Source organism: Narcine bancroftii, chromosome 5 (assembly GCF_036971445.1).
Source record: "Narcine bancroftii isolate sNarBan1 chromosome 5, sNarBan1.hap1, whole genome shotgun sequence".
Taxonomy (NCBI): Eukaryota; Metazoa; Chordata; class Chondrichthyes; order Torpediniformes; family Narcinidae; genus Narcine; species Narcine bancroftii.
The window spans coordinates 73,014,027-73,038,723 of record NC_091473.1 but is presented as its reverse complement, the minus strand read 5'-3'; the positions used below and the strand labels follow the sequence as shown (position 1 = coordinate 73,038,723).

Genomic DNA, 24,697 nt, shown 5'->3' with positions numbered 1-24,697 from the left:
TCTTCACAGTTGTAATATAGGAATCCTGCTTGCAAAATGCATCTTTCATCAAGGACCATATAGTTAAAACAGGGACAATCTGCTACAATAAGGTTGAGTGATAGGTAAGGACATTGTTTCTTGCTCTTCTGCAAATAACGCAATGGGGTCAAAAACGCCTGCCTGAGAAAGCAAGATCTCAGTTCATCATCTGATCTGAGAAGCAACACTTACTCAGTCCAGCACAATAGTTGAACCTCTGCTTGGTTTTATTAAGTGTCTGGAATGGGATTGAATCTTCCAGCTCAATGGAGAGAGATTAAAATAAATTAGCTGCATTTAAAACTCACTCAAGTTGTGTAAAACTGAGGGAAAACAAATAGCAGTAAGTGTGGAGCATGGGACAGCACAGTTACAGAGATAGCAAAACTGGTGCCTCACACCTCCAGCAACATGGGTTCGACTCTAACCTCTGGTGCTGTCTGGGCAGAGTTTGCACACGCTCCTTTTGACTGTGTGCTCTGGTTTTCTTCAGATAGATGGGTCAGTTGGTTAATTGGCATTGTAAATTGCCCCGACTGTACAGGTGTGTGGCAAAATTTGGGAAGAACTGATCAGAATGTGGTGAATATGAATTAATGGGTGTTTGGTTAGCGTGGATGCAATTGGATAAGGAACCAGTCCCCATGCTGTTTGATTCTATAACTCTAAATAGATTGGCAAGAGTTTCACGCACATCCTAAGATAGGTTTGTATCTGTGAGGTGGGCTAACCCCTCGAAACACAAAAATGTTGGAGGAACTCACAGCGTCCATTGGAGGTAAAGATATATTACCTTCGTTTCAGGTTTGAGCCCTTGCTCAAGGTAGGAATAAAAAAGCTGGCATCTGAATTAATAGCTAGGGAAAGAAAGTTTTGACTACAATCACAGTGTTCACAGATTTTCATGTTTCACTTCAACCCTAAGTACTTCCCAATGCTGGAATATCTTTGTTCCAGTAATGCAGGTGATCAAGCAACCTACCCACTCACAGTAAAGGCTACAATCAGCAAAGGTGCACAGGTATTTCATGTAATTGAAGTTGGTTGCAGGATGAATGTTGGCCAGAATGCAATCCTGTGATTCAAAATGGTTGTGTGGTTTGCAAACTTTTGATTAGTATTATATCTGTCAGATGGTATCCTCACCTCTAACAATGCAGAACTCTCTCTCCATTATGCTGAATTTTTAATATGAATGTTCTGCTCATCTTTTGAATGGGACTTAAATCATCTCCATATCAAATCAAAGCCACAAACCATAGATCCCACTTTAGTTCATTAATGGAGTTCATTCTACTTCTGAATGGGTGATGATTAATTGGCACTTGGCTGCATGATTTGATGATGCTTTCCAGGTCCACACCTTGCATTGCAACATGCTTTGTGAGATTAAACTGATTTTAAAAAACACAATATCAATCCACATCAATCCGTATTTCCCTACTTCCTAGAAGGAGTTATATGGTGAGCTCTCCACTGGCCACCGTGACAGAGGTGCACCAAAGAAAAGGTACAAGGACTGCCTAAAGATATCTCTTGGTGCCTGCCACATTGACCACTGCCAGTGGGCTGATATCGCCTCAAACCATGCATCTTGGCGCCTCACAGTTTGGCGGGCAGCAACCTCCTTTGAAGAAGACCACAGAGCCCACCTCACTGACAAAAGGCAAAGGAGGAAAAACCCAACACCCAACCCCAACCAACCAATTTTCCCCTGCAACCGCTGCAACCGTGTCTGCCTGTCCCGCATCGGACTTGTCAGCCACAAACGAGCCTGCAGCTGACGTGGACATTTACCCCCTCCATAAATCTTCATCCGCGAAGCCAAGCCAAAGAGAGAGAGAGAAGGAGTCTATTCAGTCCATTAAGTTTGGGCCACTGAGCAAACCCATTCCCACATTAACTTTCCCTAAAGCTCTTTTCAAATTCCAATCAATCCTGACCCCCACCTACACTGGGACAATTTACAGAGGCTAATTAACCCACCTATCCATCTTTTTAGGATGTGGGAGGAAAATGGAGTACCCAAAAGGATCCTTTGACAACACAGGGTAAACAAACTTCACACAGAAAGTATCAGAGGTCAGGAGAGAACACAGGACCTTGAAGCTGCAAAGTTGCCCACTGTTCTGGTCTCCTTTCTTGAGAAAAGATGCACTGGCTTTGGAAGTGGTCATTCCAGGGAGGAGGGGGTTTAGCATGTGAGGAGAGGTTGAGGGCAATATTCGCTGGAATCCAGAAAATGAGAGGGGTCTGCAAGAAACATACAAAATTATGAAAGGCTTGACATGATAGAGGCATGGTAGTTGTGTCCATTGGTAGGTGAGACTAGAACTCTGGGACATAGCCTCAAGATTTGAGGAAGTAGGTTAAGGACGGAGATGTGGAGGAATTGCTTTTATTACACAAGGAAGCAGTACAGACTGCCTCATTAAATAAAGTTAAGGCAGAGTGAAACAGATTTTTACACACTGGGGGAATTATGTGTTATGGGGGAAAGGCAGGTAGGTGGAATTAAGCCCATGACCAGATCAGCTAGGATTTTTGTTCTCCTGTTGCTCTTGTGGCAGAGACCAAGCTCTGCCAAGCATAACTGCCTCCTGAGAAACCTCAATTGAGGGCTACTTCTCACTAAATACGCTGGTTAGCTTAGAATTCACACAAATCTTACTTTATAAATAAGGATTGTAACTTGCACTGTGAATTACAGAACAGAACACGCAAACCTGGCTTATTTTGAGGATGAATTTAAAACTGCAGAGGTATTTGGAAATACAGAAAAGTCGAAAGTACTTCATACGATAAGTGGCACCAACTACCATTACACTTTATGGAAGGGCATAGCATTAACAAACTGTAACACTGCACATACTGATGAGATCAATTTGTCTTTGAAGGTTCACAGGCAGACATTCAGGCCTGCTCAACTACTCACTTATTTGAATTTGTTCAGCAATTTCAAAACTGACTGTACCCCAGGACATGGGCAGATTATAGACGCATGTTCACATCACACCAATAAGCTCCAAAGCGAAAACAGAATGAACACTGAAAAATTAGTAAAGAACTCATGGCTGATCTGGGCTGCAGCCAATGAATTATGGTGACAGAGTGGCACAGCAGTGAGAGCTGCTGCTTCACAGCACCAGTGATGCTGGCTTCAATCCTACACTCCCTGTGACTGCATGTATTTCTGCTGTCTGTTCCAGCTTCCTCCTATTCCCAAAGATACACAGGCAATTGGATGAATTGGCCACCATAAATTAGCACTGATGTAAATGTTAGAATCTTTGGGGGAGTTGACGGGAATGTAGCAAGAATAAAACGGGATTGGGTAGAATTAGTGGTGGGCTGAATGGCTTGTTTCCTTGCTACATCTCTCAATAACAGTTCTTCACTGTTCATTTATTTTTTAAATTCTAATTTAGAATTACAATATGGCAAAAGGCAATCCCAACCCACAAGCCAATGCTGGCCAAATTCACCTAAAAGCCCCATGTTTTTGATGACTGAGTGGCTGTAATGGTTTAACATAACATAACAGCAACCAGGGGTCAAATTCAGCACTGTCTGTAAAGAGTTTGCAATGACCTCCCTATGACCTGCATGGATTATCCCCAGGTGCTCCGGTTTCCTCCCACTCTCCAAAAACATACGGGGTTGTAGGTTAATTGGGTGTAATTGGGCTATACAGTGGCCAAAATCAGCTTCTACCATTCAAAAATTAAACTTTAAAAAATTGGAAACGAGAGCACCCAGAGGAAACCCAAGTAGGTCACAGGGAGAAGGTCCAAACTCCTTAAAGACAGCGCTAGATTTGAACCCAACTCGCTTGTACTGTCATTGCTTTGCGCAAACCACTCTGAAAACTTTGCCCTGAATTTCCTTAGCTTTGATCTGTCACACCTAATCCAGGAATGCAGAACATATATTGCTGACTGGAGCCATCCCAGGATCCAGCAAAAGGGCCTTCAGTAGCAGCAGGGCCTTAAACCACATGATGGAAAACCTTTGCACCTGAAAGCCTTTGACAGCTCTACGTCCGGTTTTGCCAGCTGTCAAAACTCCAAATATCTCTGATAGTTGGAATTAATTAAAGTTATTACAAAATAAACAGTTTTGAACATAACTAAATATTTTTAAAATCAACTAAAATCAGTTAAATAATTAAAATCATTAAACAAAGTAAAAATAATTTTAAAAATTGAACTTTACTACTACTTTTTAATCCTAGAATCGCCACTAAGGTTCACAGACCCAGCACAACATCTGAGAGCAGACTTCCCAGAGTAAATACAGGAGCGTTTTAATATTGGATTCTGTGATCATATTTACATCAAGGAACACTGAGAGTTTGGCATAGAATTCTTTGAGGCCACAGACTGGAGTGGTTTCAAGGAGGTAGCCAGCGACAACGGTCATGTAAACATCTAGGAGTTCATGAACACAGTGACTGTGTTCAAGTGCATTGAGGATGTCACTGAGATAAAATGCCAGGTCTAACCATGGTTGGATGCAGAGGTCCAGGCACTTCTCAGAGCTTTTGATACACTTGCCTAAACTTTTATCCGGGAAGCTGAACACTGGCAATCTCCAAACACCAACACTTTTTTCAGTCTTAAAAACACCCAATTGCCTTGCTGTAAGCCCCCGACCATCCATCCATCGCCCACCCCTGGTTATTGGTTTGTCATCCCACCACCCCAGCTGTCTACCTGTCGCCCACCCCACATCTAACTCCCGTCATGACAGCAGGGCTGCTGTGCAGCTGAGCACAGAGTTCATTCATGTGACGGCTAGTGACAGCTCCAAGCGAGAGCAATGGCCGACTTCATTACCATTAATCCCCAACACAGATGAAACCACTCAGCCAGCACCAGAGCGGATCAAGCTACAAGGAGGATTATGGGTAAGGAAGACAGCCATTGCTCCTGCATTGAGCCAGCCATCAGCTGCAGCCTGCTTCTCTCCCACCGGATGCTCAGGGCCAAAAGACACCTTTCTACCGAAGGTAAGAGGGCGGGGACAGTGACAGAGACGGGGACGATAGGGACTGTGGGGATGGGGATCTAAGCCAGTTTTATTTTGAAGTTTTACTTTAAAATAAAAAAAACATACTAGTGATTTTATGGTATTTTATGGTCTTTATTTATCTAAATTCTTTTAACCTGTTTTGTGCAATTTTAAAAAATTGCATTTGCTTAAAGGGTCTGCCATTTTCAAATGATTCTGAAATCCGGAAGATTATGAACCATGGCGGGTGTCCAGTTCCGATGATCCTAGATACCAGTAAAGCCTTCAGGACAGGAGACAAGATCAGCCAGGGCTGAACCCTCCAATGAACTCCAGAAGACAAAGCACTGAAGATCCATAGACAGCTGTGTGACACCAGGGACACAAAGCTCCTGTGGCATGGGATCAAGACCATAACAAATAAGACAACCTTGTGAGTTAAAGAGAATGACACCTCCCGTAAGGGCAGACTGAATATTTTCTATGCACGGTTCAATGAGAATAAAGAATGATGCCGAAGAAAGCTCTGTGTCCCCCTGATGAATGGGCCCCCTTCATAGCCATGGCCAAGGCAGCAGGACCAGACAATGTACCTGATTGGGTACTGAAGAACTGTGCAGACCAACTGAAGGAGGTCCTTATGGACATCTTCAACACCTCACTGCAGCAGTCTGTTGTCCCTGAGGGTTTCAAGACAACCATCATCATCTGAGTACCAAAGAGGGTGACAGTAACAGGTCTCAATAAATACAATCTCGTGGCACTGACTGAGTGGCAGAGAGGATCACTGGGGTCTTCCAACCACTCACGCACAGCATCTTACAACTGCTCCTGTTGGAAAAGAGATTTTGGAGTATCAGAGTCGGCACCATCAAGCTGAGAAACAGTTGTTCCCAGGGGGAGTGAGAAGGCTGAATGAACTACTCACACTAACTATCTGAGTATCTACTATTTATGAAACAGTATTGATGTAAATTTGTCCTGCATCAGTATTGCTTGTCTGTATGTGTATTATGTCTGGTTGTGCGTTTGCATGTTTTGCACCGAGGAAAATGCTTTTTTGTCGGGTTGTGCTTGTGCAATCCAATGATAAATATTAAACGAACTTATAATCCTGAGTTTTGATGTACACCGTATCAATCGCCTTGTGGGTGGAGAGAATCCCCATTAAAATATCCTGATCATCTACAAAAGAAAAAAAATGTGATTCTATAATTTACAGATAACATAGTAGAGAAGTGAATGGGTCTGAGTATTGCAAGCACATTACTGGCCATATTTGTTCAAAATTTGTATGTTGAACCTGAGGAACTTGGGGCAGATTTCAACTGAATGTTTTCTGTACAGTTTGAGGCTGATGGTTAGCATCATCATTGAGTTTGAAATTGAGAATTTTATCCTCTTCAATGTACCTCACAGAGAGAATAAATCAGTGCTGAAAAGATATCTCCCACCATGGTCAAACCTGGAGAAATGACGGCTTCCATTTCCTTCCCTGGGCTTTCATTGTTTCTCAGCTCCATGTGAAACAGTGAAATCATGTGTTATAATTACACTTGTTCCCTGGGCATCTTTCATCCATCGTGACTGGATGTTATTTCAAGTTCAGGTTTTTTGGATTCTGAGCAGCAGGTGAAACCGAACAGATTTTGAATCTTGTAAGTCTGTGTGTTATATATTGTAGCCTGGATTCACTGTCAACACAGTAAACATTTGGAGATTGAGTGCAATGTGCATTTATATGGCACCTTTCAAAAAGTCAGCCATATCTCTTGCTTTCAACCAATAAATAAATTATTCATCCAACACACAAGATTGTAATAAGCATGAAACAGTCTTTTTTCTAGTAATATTTACAGAGAGGTGAATATTGGGCAGAACAGTGATAATTAATTTAATAAAAATGTACGTTTGTTTGAAATTATAACTGTGCAGCAGTTGTTGGGATTCATGTGACATTTGTCTACTTCTAATTCCACGTCCACTTGCTACATGTAGGAAATAATTATCTACTGGGTGTGGGAGTTGAATGGATCTGCAGCAAGTATCCTGCCTGCAATATTTGACATGAATGCAAATGTTGTCCCAAGATCATCCTTTCAACTTCAAAGGCATTCCATGGAATCTTTTGCAGTTCCCTGAGAGAACTCTTAGGGCCTGGTTTAAGATTTCACACAAAGGAAACTATCTGTGGCACCAGTGGGATATGCTAGCATGCTTGCTAAGTCTACGTGGCCAGGTCACTAGATGGGACTTAAGGCCACAACCTTCAAACTCTGAGAAAGAAGGAATTCTAACTGCACCGATATTGGGGCAGTGGCCATAGAACCATTGAACATTACAGAACAGAAACAGACATCTATGCACCCAGTGCATAGCTCTTCATACCTCTCCCATCCACGTACCTGTCCAAATTCTTCTTATATGTTAAAATTAAGCCCACATTCACCACTTCTGCGACCAACCCGTTCCACACTCACACCACTCTTTGTGTGAAGAAGTTCCCTCTCATGTTCCCCTTAAACATCTCCCCTTCCACTCTTAATCCATCTACTCTGGTTTGTATCTCACATAGCCGCAGTAGAAAACAAAGCCTACCTACATTTAATCTGTCTATCCCCATCATAATTGTAAATAACTCTATCAATTCACCCCTCATTCTTCTATGACACAGGGAATAAAATCCTAACCCATTTATCTTTCCCAGTAACTCAGTTCCTGAAGTTCACACAACAGCCTGGCAAATCTTTTCTGCACTCTTTCCATCTCATTGATATCTTTCTTGTAGTTAGGTGACCAAAACTGCAAACATTACTCCAAATTTGGCCTCACCAATGTCTTATACAACATTACATAACATTCCAACTCCTTTACTCAATACTTTGAGTTATGAAGACCAATATGCCAAAAGTTCTCTTTACAAACCTATCCATCTGTGACACCACTTTCAATGAATTATGCATCTGTATTCTCAGATCCCTCAGTTCTATCACACACGGCAGTGCCGTACATGTATGTCCTTTCTTAGTTTGTCCTTCCAAAATACAACACCTCATACTCGTCTGAATTAAATTCCGTCTGCCATTGTTCAGCCCATGAGAGGGTTAGGGTTAGGGTCACACTTTTATGGTCCTGTGGATTGACCTCTATAGCAGTGGTTCTCAACCTTTTTCATTCCACTCACATACCACTTTAAGTAATCAGTATGCCATTGGTGCTCTGCGATTAGTAAGGGATTGTTTAAGGTAGTATGTGAGAGGGAAGGGAAAATTGAGAATCACTGCTTTAGACCCAACTGTTACTGAAATATTTTGCTTGAGAAAAATTGTCATTGGCCCATTTCATTTGGAGTTATGAAACCATGCACATAACGAGTTAATTGGGCATGATTAAAACAGTGGTTTTCAACCATTTTCTTTCAAACCACATACCACCTTAAGCAATCCCTTACTAAACACAAAGCACCTATGGCATTGGGAATACAGAGTAGAAAGAAAAGTTGAGAACCACTGCATTAGATAATCAAATTTATAAAATTTGGTCTCATAAAGGGATCAGATACATTGAAGACTCTTATGAGCACAGGCAATTGATGTCATTTGAGCAACTTTGGAATAAATATTGTATTCTTAATAGTATGATATTTTGCTATTTTCAAATAAGAGCATATTTAAGGTATAAGCTGGGTCCAACAATGTATATACCAAAGTGTAGCGATAGTGTAGCACTCTAATAAGAAAGGGCAATACAGAGAAATCTATTTTGGCACTTTATCATTTACTCCAAATGGGGACCCCTAAACTGGGGATTCATAAATATAGACATAGATGGGAGTCAGATTTAAATGTAATAATAGATGAGAAGAATTCGTCTGATTTATGTTGAGATTATATGACTACTACAATAAATGTAAGATATAGAATGGTACTGTTACAAGCCCAAAGGTCCCCAAAACCCAGCAGCAATAGATATTCACCAAGACACATGGTTACTTAAACAAAAGTTGCTTTTAATTATGTTTAAACATGAAAACAGAATCGCGCTTTAACTGATCACTATGGATTTAACTAACCTGACTTAACCTCCTTCTAATTTTAAGTGCACATGTATGTAATGTGTGTGTAAGTGCAGAAAAGTTATTTGATTCACAGTCCAAACTCACTTCTCATTAAACTGTGCACAAAATTTAATATTCATAAAGTTCACCAGGCTTTGGTGCTTGAAAGGTAAATGTTTACCGCTCAGGAAGGTTCTTGTCAATTTTCAGAGAGAGATTTGTTGTACACTGGACACCCAGCCACTTCAGTGTCTTGCCAAAGAAACTTGTCCCCTCAGGGTTCCCCAGATGATAACCTCTTTCTATCAGGTCATCTCAGAGTTCCTTCTTGTTTCTCTTATTTCAAGTGAAATATTAGACAGCCAGTCCTCTTGCATGAACCACAAGGGCTTTGACCAGGCTGAACTAAGAACTCACAAACTGTCTTCAAATGGGGGTTTCCACAAGCTTGCCAGTTATTCCTGTTCCAGCTGCTGTTGCTGACTGTAATACTGTAGAAGTGATCACCATCTCTCTCTCTCTCTCTCTCTCTCTCTCTCTCTCTCTCTCTCTGAGAGAAAGCCTGCTTGACTCTCTCTGCTTGAAAAACCACATGACACTCTTAGAACAGCAAGTTCCACTGCAGACAGAATGTGGCTCCAACAAGCTCTTTCATCTGTTGCCTTTTTGTAAACAACAATCCATTAGTGAAGTCTCTTGGGCACTCTCCAAAGCTTTTGCAAAGGCTCTGAGGCCCTGACATGTCTAGCATGTGCTCCAGTATTTTAAATAAGATCTTTTTTAAAGTGTTTCTATGTGGCCTACACTAAAAAACCTTTCCCAAGTTATCTTCCAAAAACATATCTATATATTTTGTCACAGTACAATATAATTTTTTTAAAATCAGTTATACCTCACACCACAAAAATTAAATAAATTGAAATCAGATTTATTAGATCAGTGTTTTAGATGTGGAGAAGAGGTGGGAACTTTTTTACATTCAACATGGTCTTGTGATAAAGTAAGACACTTCTGGCAGGAATTGGGAACATTTTTAGAACAAGTTACAGGAGTCCAATTTACACAAAATCCAGAATTAATTTTATCAAGTAACATTATAGGGATAAGACCTAAATTGAAATTAACTAAATACAAGATAGAATTTGCTAAAATTGCATTTGCAGTGGCCAGAAAATGTATTGCAGTTGCTTGGAAATCTGATTTACACCTAAGTTTGGAATAATGGAGTGCAGAAATGCACAGTTGTGTTTCCCTTGAGAAAATTACATATAATTTGAGGAAATAAGTATGATATTTTATTTTTACAAATTTGGCACCCATGTCCACAAAAAATAGGATTAGACTTTTAATTTTTTTCTTTCTAAATGTTCTTCTTAGACTTTAAGACCTGCATGGAACCCCATTAATGATAAAATAGATCTGAATTTTATACCAGATGGGTTTTAACACTTTCATCAATCCACTCTTATTTTTATTCCTTTCTTTCTCTCTTTTTTTCTATCTTAACACTTTCTTTTATCTTTTATCTTTTCTGGGGTCTGTAGGGGGTGGAGGGTATTTAATATCATGTATTTAATATTAAATATATTATTACATCTGAATTTATTGTATGCATGTGTGGTTCAAATTTTAAAATAAAATATTTTTTTTAAAATAGATGCACCTGAGAACATTTTCCACCACATACAACCCAGTGCATGCAATTTTTCACATTCCTCTATCTGCTCTGGCACTCTAGTTCCCATCCCCCTGAAAATCTAATTTAAACCATCCCTCTCCCCCACCCATAGCAGCACAAGCAAGCCTTCCCACAAACATAAGTCATGGCATGATTGGCGTAGCAGTTAGCGTGATGCCTTTACAGTGCCAGCGATTGGGCCTGGACCTAGGTTCGAATCCCACACTGTCTGTAAGGAGTTTGGACATTCTACCTGAGTCTGTGTGTGTTTTCTCCAGTGTGTAGGTTAATGGGGTGTAAATTGGGCAGCACGGACATGTAGAGCTAAATTGGCCTGTTACGGTGCTGTATGTCTAATTTTTTTTTAATTTAAAAGATTCTAGATGTCATGGAGTTAGGTAATCATTGAAGAAATGTTCAAGCCTGTTTTGATGCATTCACAATTTCATTGGTTATTGACATTACTTTTAGGTGTTTGCTGCTTTCTTTGTATTATGGTGTGCAAGTTGCCTTGTAATTATTTTCATAATAAGTCATCTAATAACAGAAACATTCTCTGTATGTGAAGTACATAGAGAAATTTGAAAAGAAAATTATTGTGATTATGTTCTTTGGTTTTTACAGGCAATATCGTTCATGTTTTAACTTGGAATGAAATATTGGAACAATGAAGTGAGAATGCCTTTTTTAATAGTGAATAAAAGATATTACATCTAACAGATTGTGGTGAAGCAATGCAAAACTTTTCTGTAATTGCACTTGAAGGACAGTGTTCATTAGTCTTTTATTCAAACTATTCCTAGGTGATTTAGTATTTAACACAATGTGCATAATTTATGATGGAAGGAGCTGAATTACTAATTGACAAATGTATTATTAGCCTTTGTTTCAGAGATAGAAGCCTTTTGTCTGAATAGATGAAGTGCAGACAGAATACCCAAATACACAGGTTTGCTTACTTGTATTTTAATTGTAATGCCGCCTACTTTTGTGGGCATCGCACTCTGGCCAAAATTTTACTCTGCAAATATTTTGTTGCCCTAGAGAGCAAACATGATGATCTTGCATGTTCTTTGGTATGTGTTATTGACTACTTAATTCTATAGTTTTCCTTTCTTTATGAATTTCAAGTTCAAATGTTTTCTAAACTTGATTAATGCAAACCAGTATTAGCAGTCCTGCATTCAAAGATCTCGGAATGCAGCTATTACAAGCAAACTGCTGGAAAGGTATTTTGGCTTAAAATAGTACAAAATAATTTGTAATGGGAATTTTTATATGAAGGACTAGAGCTGGAATGGAGGAGTCTGTTTGTCAATATATTACCATTGTATTCCAGCAAGTTATTTGTAAAACCATAGAACATTACAGCACAGAAACAGCCCACTTTGGCTCTCCTAGTCTCTGCCAAAACATTTGTTTTTGCCCAGTCCCACTGATCTGCATCCAGTCCATAGCCTTCCATACCTATTCCATCAATGTACCTTTCCAAATTATCCAAATTGAGCCCACATTCACCACTTCAGCTGTCTGCTCATTCCATACTCCCACCTGAAGATGTTTCCCCTTATGTTCCCATTAAACTTTTCCCATTTCATCTTTAACCCATCTCCTCTGGTTTGTATTTCACCTACCCTCAGTGGAAAAAAACTTATTTACATTAATTCTGTCTATCCCACTCATAACTTTAAATATCTCTATCAAATCTCCCCTAATTTTTCTACGCCCCAGGGAATAAAGTCCTAACTTGTTTACCCTTTCCCTATAACTCAATTCCTGATGTCCAGACAGCATCCTATTAAATCTTCTTTGAACTCTTTCTATCTTATTGATATCTTTCCTTTAGCTGGGTGACCAAAATTGCACACATAACTCCAAATTTAGCCTCACCAGTGTCTTGTACAACTTTACCATAACATCCCAGCTTTTATTTATGAAGGCCAATATGCCAAAAACTCTCTTTATAACCCTATCCACTTGTGATGCCACTTTCAGGGAATTATGTAACTTTATTCCATGGTCACTCTGTTCTACCACACTCCCCAGTGCCCTATCATTCACCTGGTACATCCTTGGCTTGTTCTTCCAAAATGAAACACCTCACATTGTTTGTATTAAATTCCATCTGCCATTTTTCAACCCATTTTCCCAGCTGGTCCAGATCCCTCTGCAAACTTTGAACACCTCTTGGCTGTCCACAACACCTCCAATCTTAGTGTCATCAGCAAACTTGCTGATCCAATTTACCACATTATCATCCAGATCATTGATACAGTCAACAAACAACAATGATCCCAGCACTGATCCCTGAGGGACACCAATAATCATAGGCCTCTAGTCTGAGAAGCAATCATCCACCACTGCTCTCTGGCTTCTCCCGTCCAGCTATTGGTAAATCCAGTTCACTACTTCACCATGAATATCGTGTGCCTGATCCTTGCTGACTAACATCCATGTGGGACCTTGACAAAGGCCTTACTAAAGTCCATGTAGACAATGTCCACAGTCTTTCCTTTGTCAACTTCCTGATAACATCCTTGAGAAATCCTATAAATTGGTTAAACATGACCTACCTTGCACAAAGCCATGTTGACTATCCCTAATCAGTCCCTAGCTATCCAAAAAATTGTACTGTGACGCCACTTTTAGGGAATTATGTAACTGTATTCCAAGATCACTCTGTTCTACCACTCTCCTCAGTGCCCTACCATTCACCTGGTACATCCTTGGCTTGTTCTTCCAAAATGCAACACCTCACACTTATCTGCACTACTCCAAAGAAAACACACACACATCGTGTAGTCAGGTTAAGCACTGAATTTTAATAGGGCTCAGGCTCTAATTTTCTACTTGCACTGTTCCCACCATGCCCCCCCCCCCCCTTGGCTGACATCACAACATTAATAACAAAAGCGCGTTTCCCACACGCAGGTACTATCCTGCATAACAATGCCCTTTTTCCCCATGCGCTGTCCCTGTCTGTTGGCTGCGCAGCAAAGCCAGTGCCATTTTGGGTCGCTAGCCTTTAAGCTGCCCTTGCCATTCACCTGCCAATTCACTTGTTGGGGCCAGTGCTGCTGCGCGGGCTCCTAGCCTTTGGTTGTCCTCACCGACCAAAAAGCCGGCTCGGCCGCCACTGTACATCCAATCTTTTAGAATGTCTTCCAATAATTTACCTACTACTGACATCAGGCTCACTGGCCTATAATTCACATGGTTACCATTGGAGCCTTTATTGAACAACATGAGCTACCCACCAATCCTCTGGCACCATACCCATGGCTAAGGACATTTTCAGTCCATTCAATCTTACTTTTCCTTCAGCAAAATAAAAGAGGTGACACAGTCAAACAACTTTCTCCTCAATCAGCGTTAATTTTTTTTGCCTTTGGAAAGTCTGAATGATGACATTTGTATTGTAATATGAGTGTGTGTGTAGATGGATGGAGCTTTGTTCAAAGCTCCAACTTTGTTATTTGCTTCACTAAATAGAAATATAGTAAGAACTGTGGTACAAAAGGACCATAAACTCAATTACAAATGTAGCAGGAACCAAGCACCCCACTTTAACTGCTTAAATAAAACAACTGCCACCACTGTACCGAACTCTGGGAGAAATTTCAATCAATAATCCTGGGACATGAAACAGATCAGAAACAAATTAATAAATAGGTTTTTTGAAAAATTAGGAATAGAGTGAATAATCCGTGTTTTGCTAATCTGAAGGAATTATGCTTGCTACATGAGTGACAGTGCTTTGTTCAAGCTGAATTCCTCAGTGTTCTGTATCTGAAACTGACTGAATATTGTAACACTGTGAATTGAAGTTAAAACATTTGTCAGATTTGAGTGCAGAAACCAACTGTATTCCTTCTGAATCCTTTTTCTGTGGGGAATCTAACATTCAACGTCGATCCTGAATTGCCCTTTGAAGAGAGTAATGAAAAAAAGTCAAAATACAGAACTGCTGGAGGAACTCAGCAGGACTCATTTCATCCATAGGAGATCTGATCCCTTCTTCAAGGTGTGAATAAAATGCAGGCAGGTGTCTGAATTAAAAGGCTGGGGAAAAGGCAACCATGTGCAGGGGGAGGCGTACAGACCAACAGACAAAAGATGTTAGTTGGATATGGAAGTCAAGAGAGAGGAAAAGCGAAAATTAATAGGGAGGTTTGGATCTTGAATGCCGAGAAAGGAGACAGAGCAAGAGGAAACGAGACATAGGGATAAATGTCTCATTCCCTTTTAGTAGATCCAAAATTGCCCTCTCTCTCGTTGGTACCTTTATATATATATTGATTTGGAAAACTTTCCTGAACACAATGAACAAACTCCAAGCCATCCAGCCTTTTTCCAGTATGAGAGTCCCAGTCAATATGTGGAATATTACAATCTCTTACTATCATAATCTTATGTTTCCTGCAGCTGTCTGTTATCTCTCTACAGATTTGCCCCTCCAATTCTCGCTGACTATTGGGCAAACTATAATACAACCCCATGAGTGTGGTCGTACATTTTTGTTTCCTCAGCTCCACCCTTATAGCCTCAGTAGATGAGCCCTCTGGTCTGTCCTCATGAGTAATGCCATTTCATCCCCCCATTCTATCGCATCTAAAGCAATGGAAGCCCAGACCCTCCTGCAACCAAGTTTCACTAATGGCCACAATGTCATAATTCCACGGGCTAATCCTCGCTCTAAGGTCATCTGCCTTTCCTACAATACTCCTTGCCTTGAGATAGATGCACCAGAGAACATTTCAACCATGTTCAACCTAATGATTATTGCAATTTTAACATCATCTTTTCTCTCCTCCACTCCTCTATCTGCTCTGGCACTCTGGTTCCCCTCCCCCTGCAATCTAGATTAAACCCACCAGAGCAGCTCTAGCAAACTTTCCTGTAAGGATATTAGTCCCCTTCTAGTTCATTTGCAAACCATCTCATTGGAGCAGGTCCTACCTTCTCTGGAAGAGAGACTAATGATCCAAAAATCTGAAGCTCCTTGAAGGTCTTTAGCCACATATTAAACTACATTATCCTCCTATTTCTGACCATACTAGCACATGGCATAGGTAGCAATCCTGAGATCATAACCCTGGAGGTCCTGTCCTTCAACCTGGTGCCTAACTTTCTAAACTCTCCTTGCAGGACCTCCTCACCCTTCCTACCCATGTCATTGATCCCTTTATGAACCATGACAGCTGGCTGCTCACTTTCTCTCTGGAGGATGCCATGAACTTGATCTAAGATATCTCAGACCCTGGCAGCAGGGAGGCAACATACCATCCAGGATACTCAATCTCTTCCACAGAACCTCTTCTCTGTCCCCTTAACTATGGAATCCCCTATCACTACAGCTTGCCTCTTCTCCTCCCTTCCCTTCTTAGCCACAGGACCAGATTCTATGCCAGAGACCTGATCTCCACGGCTTGTCCCTGGTAGGTCTTTCCCCCCAACAGTATCCAAAATGTAATACTTGTTATTGAGGGGACAGCCACAGAAGTGCCCTGTGCTTCCTCTCTGTTCCCTTTCCTTCTCCTCCCTGTCACCCATCTACCCTCCTCCTGCCTCCTAGTTGTGATAACATCCCTGTAACATTTGTCTATCACCCCCCTCTGCCTCTTGAATGATCCAGAGTTCATCCAACTCCAGCTACTTTTCCTTATCTCAGCTTGTCAGGAGTTGCAGCTGGATGTACCTCTCGCAGATGAAGTATTCAAGGATACTGCTGGCTTCCCTGACTACCAACATTCTGCAAGAGGAACATTTCCCTGCCTTGGCTGCCATTCCCACTGTCCATGACGAGAGAAAAATAATATAAAACCTTGCCCTTTCCTGTGCCTACCTGCTGAATCCTTTTCATTCCTTGAATAGGGTGTCCCTTTCTACCTCCAACTTGCCACCACCTCAGCCTCTTCTCGTCAAACCTGCTTGAGCCAAAGCCTGACCAGTCTGACTCTGTCCACTCTGATAATGACCGCTCCCTCAGTGACCACTTCACTACACAGTCCCTCACTTTTATAGAGAAGTTTGGGTCACCTGGCCTTGATTGCTCTTCAATGCTTGAAATCAATTTTCCCAATAGATGGGTGGTTGTGAGGTGTTGAGAGGATCTGAGGTGGTGGTAAGTTGTAGGAAGAAATTGAATAGTGGCTTTCAGTTATGGGTCCGAGAAACTCTAAAACTAAAATCTATTAGAGGGTTGTTGAAATTCCACAGAGATTGGTCGGTTGTTTATTTTTCAATGCCATTCAGTCATCTTGGAATCAAAACTACAAAAAAAAACAAGAGTCCTACCAAAATGGATAAATACTTCCAGGCAAACTTAATATTTTTGGTTCTTGCAAATGAATATCTCTATTGCTTCCTCCAGCTTCTTTCTAAATCCTAGCACTAAGTCCTGAATGAACCTTGGTGCTTTACAAGCAATGCACAAGTTCAGAAAAATGGTGACCTCCATTATGGATGCCTCAAGCACAGCCTCGTGTTTTGTGCCAATACCCTGCAGACTTTAAAGCCTTGCATCATGTTCTTCACATCCAGCAAAACAACTTCTAAAGTGTTACTGGTGGAGTTGCAGCTTAAGAAAAGTACTATTATTCATCCATTTTTTTTTTCACACTTTGAACCATATTGACCAAAATACACACAAATATTTCCCTCTTGAATATACACAGAGTCATTTTCTCCCCTTTTCCCCCCTCCCTTCCCTCCCTCCTTCACCCCCCCCCCCTCCCAACCCACTCAATGTTCAACATATATGATACATTAAACCCATTAAACAATGTCATCACACAATGAAAATAAACAAGAAAATTGTATCATCTACTTTTACACACTGGGTTTAATGTCATTGCAATAGCATATAGTCAAAACTCTTTGGCACAGCAACCAATTATTAATCACAGTACAATAGACATTATCTGCACTGGAATTCTTGAATTCCATCAAAATCACGTTCAAAGGGAATAAGACCAACCCACGTCCAAAGTTTGACTGCAACAGAATACATCTTTCCATTCATTGGGCAGTTAATTGTTTGCTCTCTTCTTGAACTGTGCTGATACACTGCATAAAAAGGTGGATGAAGTAGATATAGGAATGGATAATTCCTCTAAAGTAGGGGTATATTTTGGGCTCATGGTGAAAGTCCACGAGAATAGAAATAATTGTTTTTTTTTCTAGGATCCACCCATGCATAAAGAACCAAATGGCCTCCTGTGATCCTATGAAACACTGTACACCTCATTAATATTTCACATCATAAACAAGGAGATTTGAAAACCAGGAATAAGGAATCCAAGAGGCAAAGGAGAAAATCAATGGGCATTAGGTCAGAATAAACATCTTTTTTAATTTCAAGTTCTTTTCATTTTGAATAGCAGGTAAAACCTAGAGACTCACAAGAGACTGTGGATGCTGAAGTCTAAAGCTAAGTGCATTCTTCTGCAGGAGATCAGCAGGTCAAGTAGTATCAGTAGGAGAAATGAATGGTCAATGTTTCAGGCTGGAATCCTTCATCAAGCCTGGGGTTCTGTAAAGCTGACAGGGTGAAAGGAACCCCAGGTGGTCCAGGAAAAGGTGAAACATGATGGACGGAGCCAGTAGATTGGCTGGAGTAAAACACGAAAGTCTGCCAATGCAGAGAATATTAGCAGGACAAACTGTGGAATTCATCATTTTCATCATGGCCCAACCCTTCACGAGCGAAGATGAACACGGTGCCTTGTAGCTCTTCTGCTCTCACAGATCTTTTTGTAGTTGTTGGCACATTGTGATGTGCCACTGGGAATTGTGAAACGCCATGCAGTGCGATTTTTTGTGAGGCCCTCCCAGTCAGTATGGTTGACATGAAATGACTGGAGATCCCGCTTGATTACTTTGTGTAGCAAAGATAAAGATACATAACCAATACCTAAGGCGTGAGCCCTTCATCAGGTATGAGAAAAATGTAGGCTGTCACCCGAACAAAATTGTGGGAAGGAGGGGCAGGGGAGGGGCACAGGCCCACAGGCAGGAAATAATAGGTGGATAAGGGAGGGGGCACAATAATTAACAGGGGAGGGGTGATGGATAGGGGAGGGGTGGAGAGCTGGAGGAAAGAAGACAGAGTTGGGGAAGAGAGGATGATTGGGGAGTGAGCTAGTAGAAACCAGTGAAATCAATGTTAATGCCATCAGGTTGAAGAGTGCCAAGATGGAACATTAGGTGTTGCTCCTTCAACTTTTTGGTGGCCCTGACATGAGGGCCATGGACAGACATGTCCGTGTGAAAGTGGGGTTCAAAATTGAAACGGTTGGTCACTGGAAGGTCCCCGTTAATGATGCAGAGAGAGCAAAGGTGCCTAATGAAGTGATCTCCCACTCCACATTTAGTCCCTCCTATGCTGAGAAGGCCACAACAGGAGCACCAGATGCAGTAGATGACTTCTATGGCGCCATTCGGAAGGACTTCCTGGGGCTCCAAATGGTGGTGAGGGAGAAGGTGTGGGTGCCAGTGCGGCTGTAGATTTGCTGATGCCACACAAAGGGAGATTGAGGCAAGAAAAACAAAGGGGTCAAGCACAATAAGATGAGTCATGCACGGCTGGATTGGGTGATTAGAAAATAAAGGCTGCCGCAGGGGAGCAAAGATTGGGAGAGGGAAGAATCCGGTGTGCAGGCGAAGTAGAAGGGGATGAAACCAAAGACAAGGTTGAGAATGTGTGGGGGAAAAGCTAAGTGTGGGTTGATGAGAGAGGCAACAAATAAGGAGGAAGGGGAGGGGAAAGGTCAAAGCTTTCAAGCCTCAGCATCATTCCAGTTTTGACATGCTAATTTCTGCCACATCTCAGTGTTGCTTTAGGGAGATAAAACTTGGGGAGAGATTTTACCTACTCTTTCAGCAGACATATAGGAGCTGGCAAAGCAGCTGCAGCCTTATGACTGCACGTAGGTTTCCACAAAGAGAAGCCATTCATCAGCTACCCTTGCACCATTATAGAGGATCACTGAGCACCTACGACCACAAATTTTGGCTGCAATCATGGAGGTTGTTCATAGTCAAAAGCACAGAGAGCATGCCTGCAGAGGGTACAGTTCTTAACCAGCTGGTCCAGGTTTTAAATTCTCAGATGGTGCTGAGTCTTTGGAGCTCTCTTCCTCAAAGGATAGTGGAAGCAATCATTTGAGGAAAGTTTGGGCAGAATCAGCTTGGATCTGGTGGAGTTTAGAAGAGTGAAAGAAGATGGTTGATAACATGGACGCAATCCAAAGAGGTCTTGACAGGGTGGAAATGGAGAGGATGTTGGCATGGGGCGGCACAATTAGTGTAATGTAGCTGTTAGCACAATGCTATTATACCACCAGCAACTCAGGGTCAAATCCCGTGCTATCTGCAAGAAGTTGGCACGTTATCCCCATGACCTGAGAAAGGTTTTTCCTGGGTGCTCCAGTTTCCTCCCATATTCCAAAATGTATGGAGTTGGAGGTTAATTGTGTGTAATTAGGCTGCACTGGTCTCAATGCCCAGAATTGGCTTCTACTGTGTGGTCAATAAAAACAATTAAAAATAAATAATATCTATAAAAGGTGATCATTGCTTAAAAATAACCTGTCATGAGTTTAAATCCCATATGAGAATTAAGACTGTGTATCTTCAAAACTCGCTTATGGAAGTAGAGTCATTTAATATTGTTAAGGCAGAGAGAGATACATTACAGATAAACATGGGCGAGAAAGATTATCTTGAGCAACAGAGATGTGAAGTTCAAGTCCAATATGGACAGATATGAACTTATTAAAGGCAGGGCAGAGTGGAGGGGCTGAATGATATACTCCTGCTCATAATCCAAATGCTTCTATGTTCATTAGTCCCTCATGCAAACCCTTCCCATAATCTCTTTCTTTTATCCCATGCAGCACAAATGCATTCTGCAGCTGAACTAATGTGGCATAACCCTTTAAGATGGTCTCCAAAGTTATAAGATGGGAGTGTAAATGACAACAACGGCAAGAGCAAGAATGCTCAGAGAGTGGCATCACCAATGACAGTTTAAGTGTGGTATTGCATTAAGAAACCCAGCAAGGTTATTCTTTGAATCAGGCAAATGAAGAACTCAATCTATCATCCACAATGCTGTTTTGCTGTCTTCAAAAGATAGCAAGCTATTTTCGCTGGAGTCCGCCCCTTGCACCTGCATCATGCTTGTAGTTTGTGGGTTGACACTGGTGAAGATAATTTGCATCAAAGGACCAAGGAAAGTCAGTCAAAGCTTGAGAAGATTCACTTCAGCAACATGTGAGAGAGGAACTAAGTTCATTCTCTCTCAGTCGTGAAATGTGACTGCAAGTTCTGAAACGACTAACCTCTAAGTATCTTCTATGCTATCTACTCCAATTTTCCTCAGGTCTAAACTTAAAAGTCTGTCATTTTGGGTTCTCTACCCAAAGGTCATCACCAAAGTCCTTCTTAATCACAGCATAAGTTAAAGGTCACTGTCAAACTGCTTTGCTATTGGCAATTAATCAACATTATTCATCATCAGATTTTCATTAATAAACCAATGCTCCCAGCGACATTCTTTTATCATTGTTCAAAAGTGAATTTGAAACTTGACCATATAATTTAAAAATAAGTATTAAAAAATTAAAAGCCTTAAGGAAGATAGAAAAAAAAATAAGAGAAAAGCTGGTTATTATGTATGGAACATCTCTCGCATCTTTTGTAGAATTTCATAATACATTTACCCAACTGTACAGAAAAGCAAAGCATACCCAGGAGCTTTACTATTACCAAAAGAACAGATGTAGAATGAATGCTGCACGTAAGTGGTTTCAGCATCAAATCCAATTATTATAAGGACCTGCAGTTTTTCCATAAGAAAAGTGAAAGGAATGTTCACAAAAATACCATCTCAATGAAGACAGGTAAGATTTTGGAACCCATTCAATAATTCACCCAAATTAGATAAGGGGAAATTAACACAGCAGCATAGTAAATAGAAATTATTTATCATTTTCAATCATTCAGAAATATTATTTTTAAAACCAAGGCTGCAAATATAATTATAAAATAATTTGGAACAGTCCTACTGTTTCCAGGATCATTGAGTCTTGTCCCATGACTTTATTTTGGAATTAGTATCAAGAATGTCTTTTGGAATTAGGGTCCACAGGATGTGGAAGTTAGGCTCATTATTTTGGACATCTTTGAGGACTTTGACAAGGTCCCACATGAGCCAGGAAGGTTCAGATGCTATGTATTCATGGTGAAGTAGTGAACTGGATTTGCCAATGGCTGGGCGGGAGAAGCCAGAGAGCAGGGGTGGATGATTGCTTCTTAGACTCGAGGCCTGTGTCTAGAGGTGTGCCTAAGGGATCAGTGCTGGGACCATTGCTGTTTGTCATCTATATCAATGATCTGGATGATAATGTGGGAATTGGAACAGCAAGTTTGCAGATGACACCAAGATAGAAGATGTTGTGGACAGCGAGGAAGGCTTTCTCAGCTTGCAGAGTAATCTGGACCAGCTGGAAAAATTGGCTGAAAAATGACAGATGACATTTATTCCAGATAAGTGTGAGGTGTTGCATTTTGCAAGGACAAACCAAGAAAAGACATACACAGTAAATGGTAGGGCACTGAGGAGAGCAGTAGAATAGAGGAACCTAGGAATATGAATACATAATTTCCTGAAAGTGGAGTCATAGGTGGATAGGGTAGTAAAGAGAGCTGTTGGCATATTGGCCTTCATAAATCAAAGATTTGAGTATAGAAGTTTGGATGTTATGATAAAGTTGTATAAGACATTGGTCTGGCCAAATTTGGAGTATTGTGAGCAGTTTTGGTCACCTAACTACAGGAAAGATACCAATGAGCTAGAAAGATTTACTAGGATGTTGCCTGGACTTCAGGAACTGACTTATAGGGAAAGGTTAAACAGGCTAGGACTTTATTCCCTGGAGCATAGAAGAATGAGGGGAGATTTGAAGAGATATTTAAATTATGAGGGGGATAGACAGAGTAAATGTAGATAAGCTTTTTTCCTCTGAGAGTAGGTGAGATACAAAGCAGAGGAAATGGATTAAGAGCGAAAGGGGAAAGGTTTAGGGGAAACATGACAGCGAACTTCTTTGCACAGAGTGGTTGGAGTATGGAACGAGTTTCTAGCAGAAGTGGTGAATGTGGGCTCAAATTCTATATTTAAGAAGAATTTGGGCAGTTACGTGGAAGGGAATGGTATGGAGAGCTATGGACTGGGTACAGGTCAGTGGGACTGGGGAAAAAAATTGTTCAGCACAGACTAGAAGGGCCGAGGTGGCCTGTTTCTGTGCTCTAGTGTCCTATGGTTCTATCTTCGGTGAGGAGTAATTGCTGATAAATCTTGCTCTGCTGTCGTAGTAACAGCAGGGAGAGTTATCAAGTAATTTCTCTAATGGCAACATTTCTTTTAAAATTTCAAACTAAAATTACAACTGCCACATAGTGATATCATTAATTTTTAAAATAAATCACTACATAGTTTTTCAGCATTAAAAAGCACAAAGGGATTAACTACCACTAAAACATCAATGGGATAAATAATTCAGTTATTTATTACCAAATACTGGAGGAAAGCTCTTTTATCTAAATAATCCTTCCAAAAAGTAGAGTCATCTTTATAATTTGTGCAGGGTGAATAAAGGTCCTGCTGCAACAATGTAATTACCTTAATATTGACTCCACTTCAGTGGAAGACTACCTCTCCCAAGATGAAATGCTGTTAGTGAAGCAAAAATGTTGCTTGACCCAGTGAATGAGTCAAGTCTGAGCTGTGTAACTTAAGACAACAGAGACTTCAATATCTTGCAGGGGAATGATAATGAACACAATATTAGCAAGCTTTGTGTCTCATTTAGATAAGAAGTTCCTTGGTGCCTAGAAAGAAAAGTTAATGGAGCAGAAAATTAATGTTTCATTCAAGGACCAATCTCTGGACGATTCAGTCACGAATACGGCCAAAATGAAGAGCTAAGAGGACAGGTTGAAGTATCTAGTGTGGGGTGGGTGTGGAGAGGGGGAGATTAAAAGCTTGGGGAACAGGTTGTGACTGACCATTGGGGACAAAATCCAGGCTACGAGGGCAGAAAGGAATGATTCACGGTCAGAGGATGGTCGGTGGTTCAAATTTTGTGAATGGATATAATCTGCTCTCAGAACTCTGCTCATTTCGGTACAAACCATTTATAGGCTCAAAGGAGAATTTTGAAAATTAACAAATGTCCTTATAGTTCTTGAGTTATGAATATTTCACTCTTTTTATTTTTCTTTCATTTACTAAATTAGCAGGTTAAGTTAGCATTGTATCTTGACCTGAGGATAGACTTCATGGTGAAGTATAGCCTACTTCTAATGCTCTTCTGTGGGTTCTAATGCATCCAACGAGTTCACGGTGGCATCTGCAAATTCTGCCATGAGTGGTACAGGTTGAGCTTGGTAGGGTGAGGAGGAGAATTATTTGAATTATCACATGTTGCTTCTACTGTCTGTTCTTAGACTCCAAGCTCATTGCCTTCCTGGATGATTGTCAGTTTCAAGACTCAATCAACAGGATGTTTTGTTTCATCCAGGAGGTTTTTTAGGATTTCCTTGTAGTTCCTGCCCTATTCCTGGAACTAATTTGGGTGAGTGCAATCAGATGTTAGTTTAAAAAAGGACATTGGTGAACCCATCCTGTCAGAAGATTGAGAGGGTTTGAAGAGAAAGTCTCAATGGTATCATGCCAGTGCTTGGAGGTGCCTAATGGATGTTCATGTCATCCATCTATGGTGCTGATTGGTATGCCTTGAGCTAAGTACTGGGATTGAGGTCCTGGCCTTCAAATTTTCTTTTTGCTGTCTAATAAATGGTGCACTGGTGGGCTTGTCATCACCATCTGCTCTCATTGAAGGATGGCTTCTGAAATACAG

At 40.9% G+C, this 24,697-nt stretch overlaps 1 long non-coding RNA gene across 13 annotated transcripts in view; it reads left to right on the top strand.

The window, feature by feature from the left end:
- The window catches only part of LOC138762721 (uncharacterized), a 34,567-nt gene extending 13,242 nt beyond the window's left edge, over positions 1-21,325 (top strand). For 8 of the 13 annotated variants that reach the window (XR_011357080.1, XR_011357081.1, XR_011357089.1 and 5 more), the window contains 4 exons: positions 11,394-11,441; positions 11,650-11,718; positions 17,955-18,102; positions 20,669-21,325. This is a non-coding gene — a long non-coding RNA (uncharacterized lncRNA). Of the gene's footprint in view, positions 1-9; positions 105-4,877; positions 5,033-11,393; positions 11,442-11,649; positions 11,719-17,954; positions 18,103-20,668 lie in introns of all 13 variants that reach the window. The other 5 variants (XR_011357082.1, XR_011357091.1, XR_011357092.1 and 2 more) reach the window with 3 other exon arrangements.
- The last annotated feature ends 3,372 nt before the right edge of the window (positions 21,326-24,697 follow it).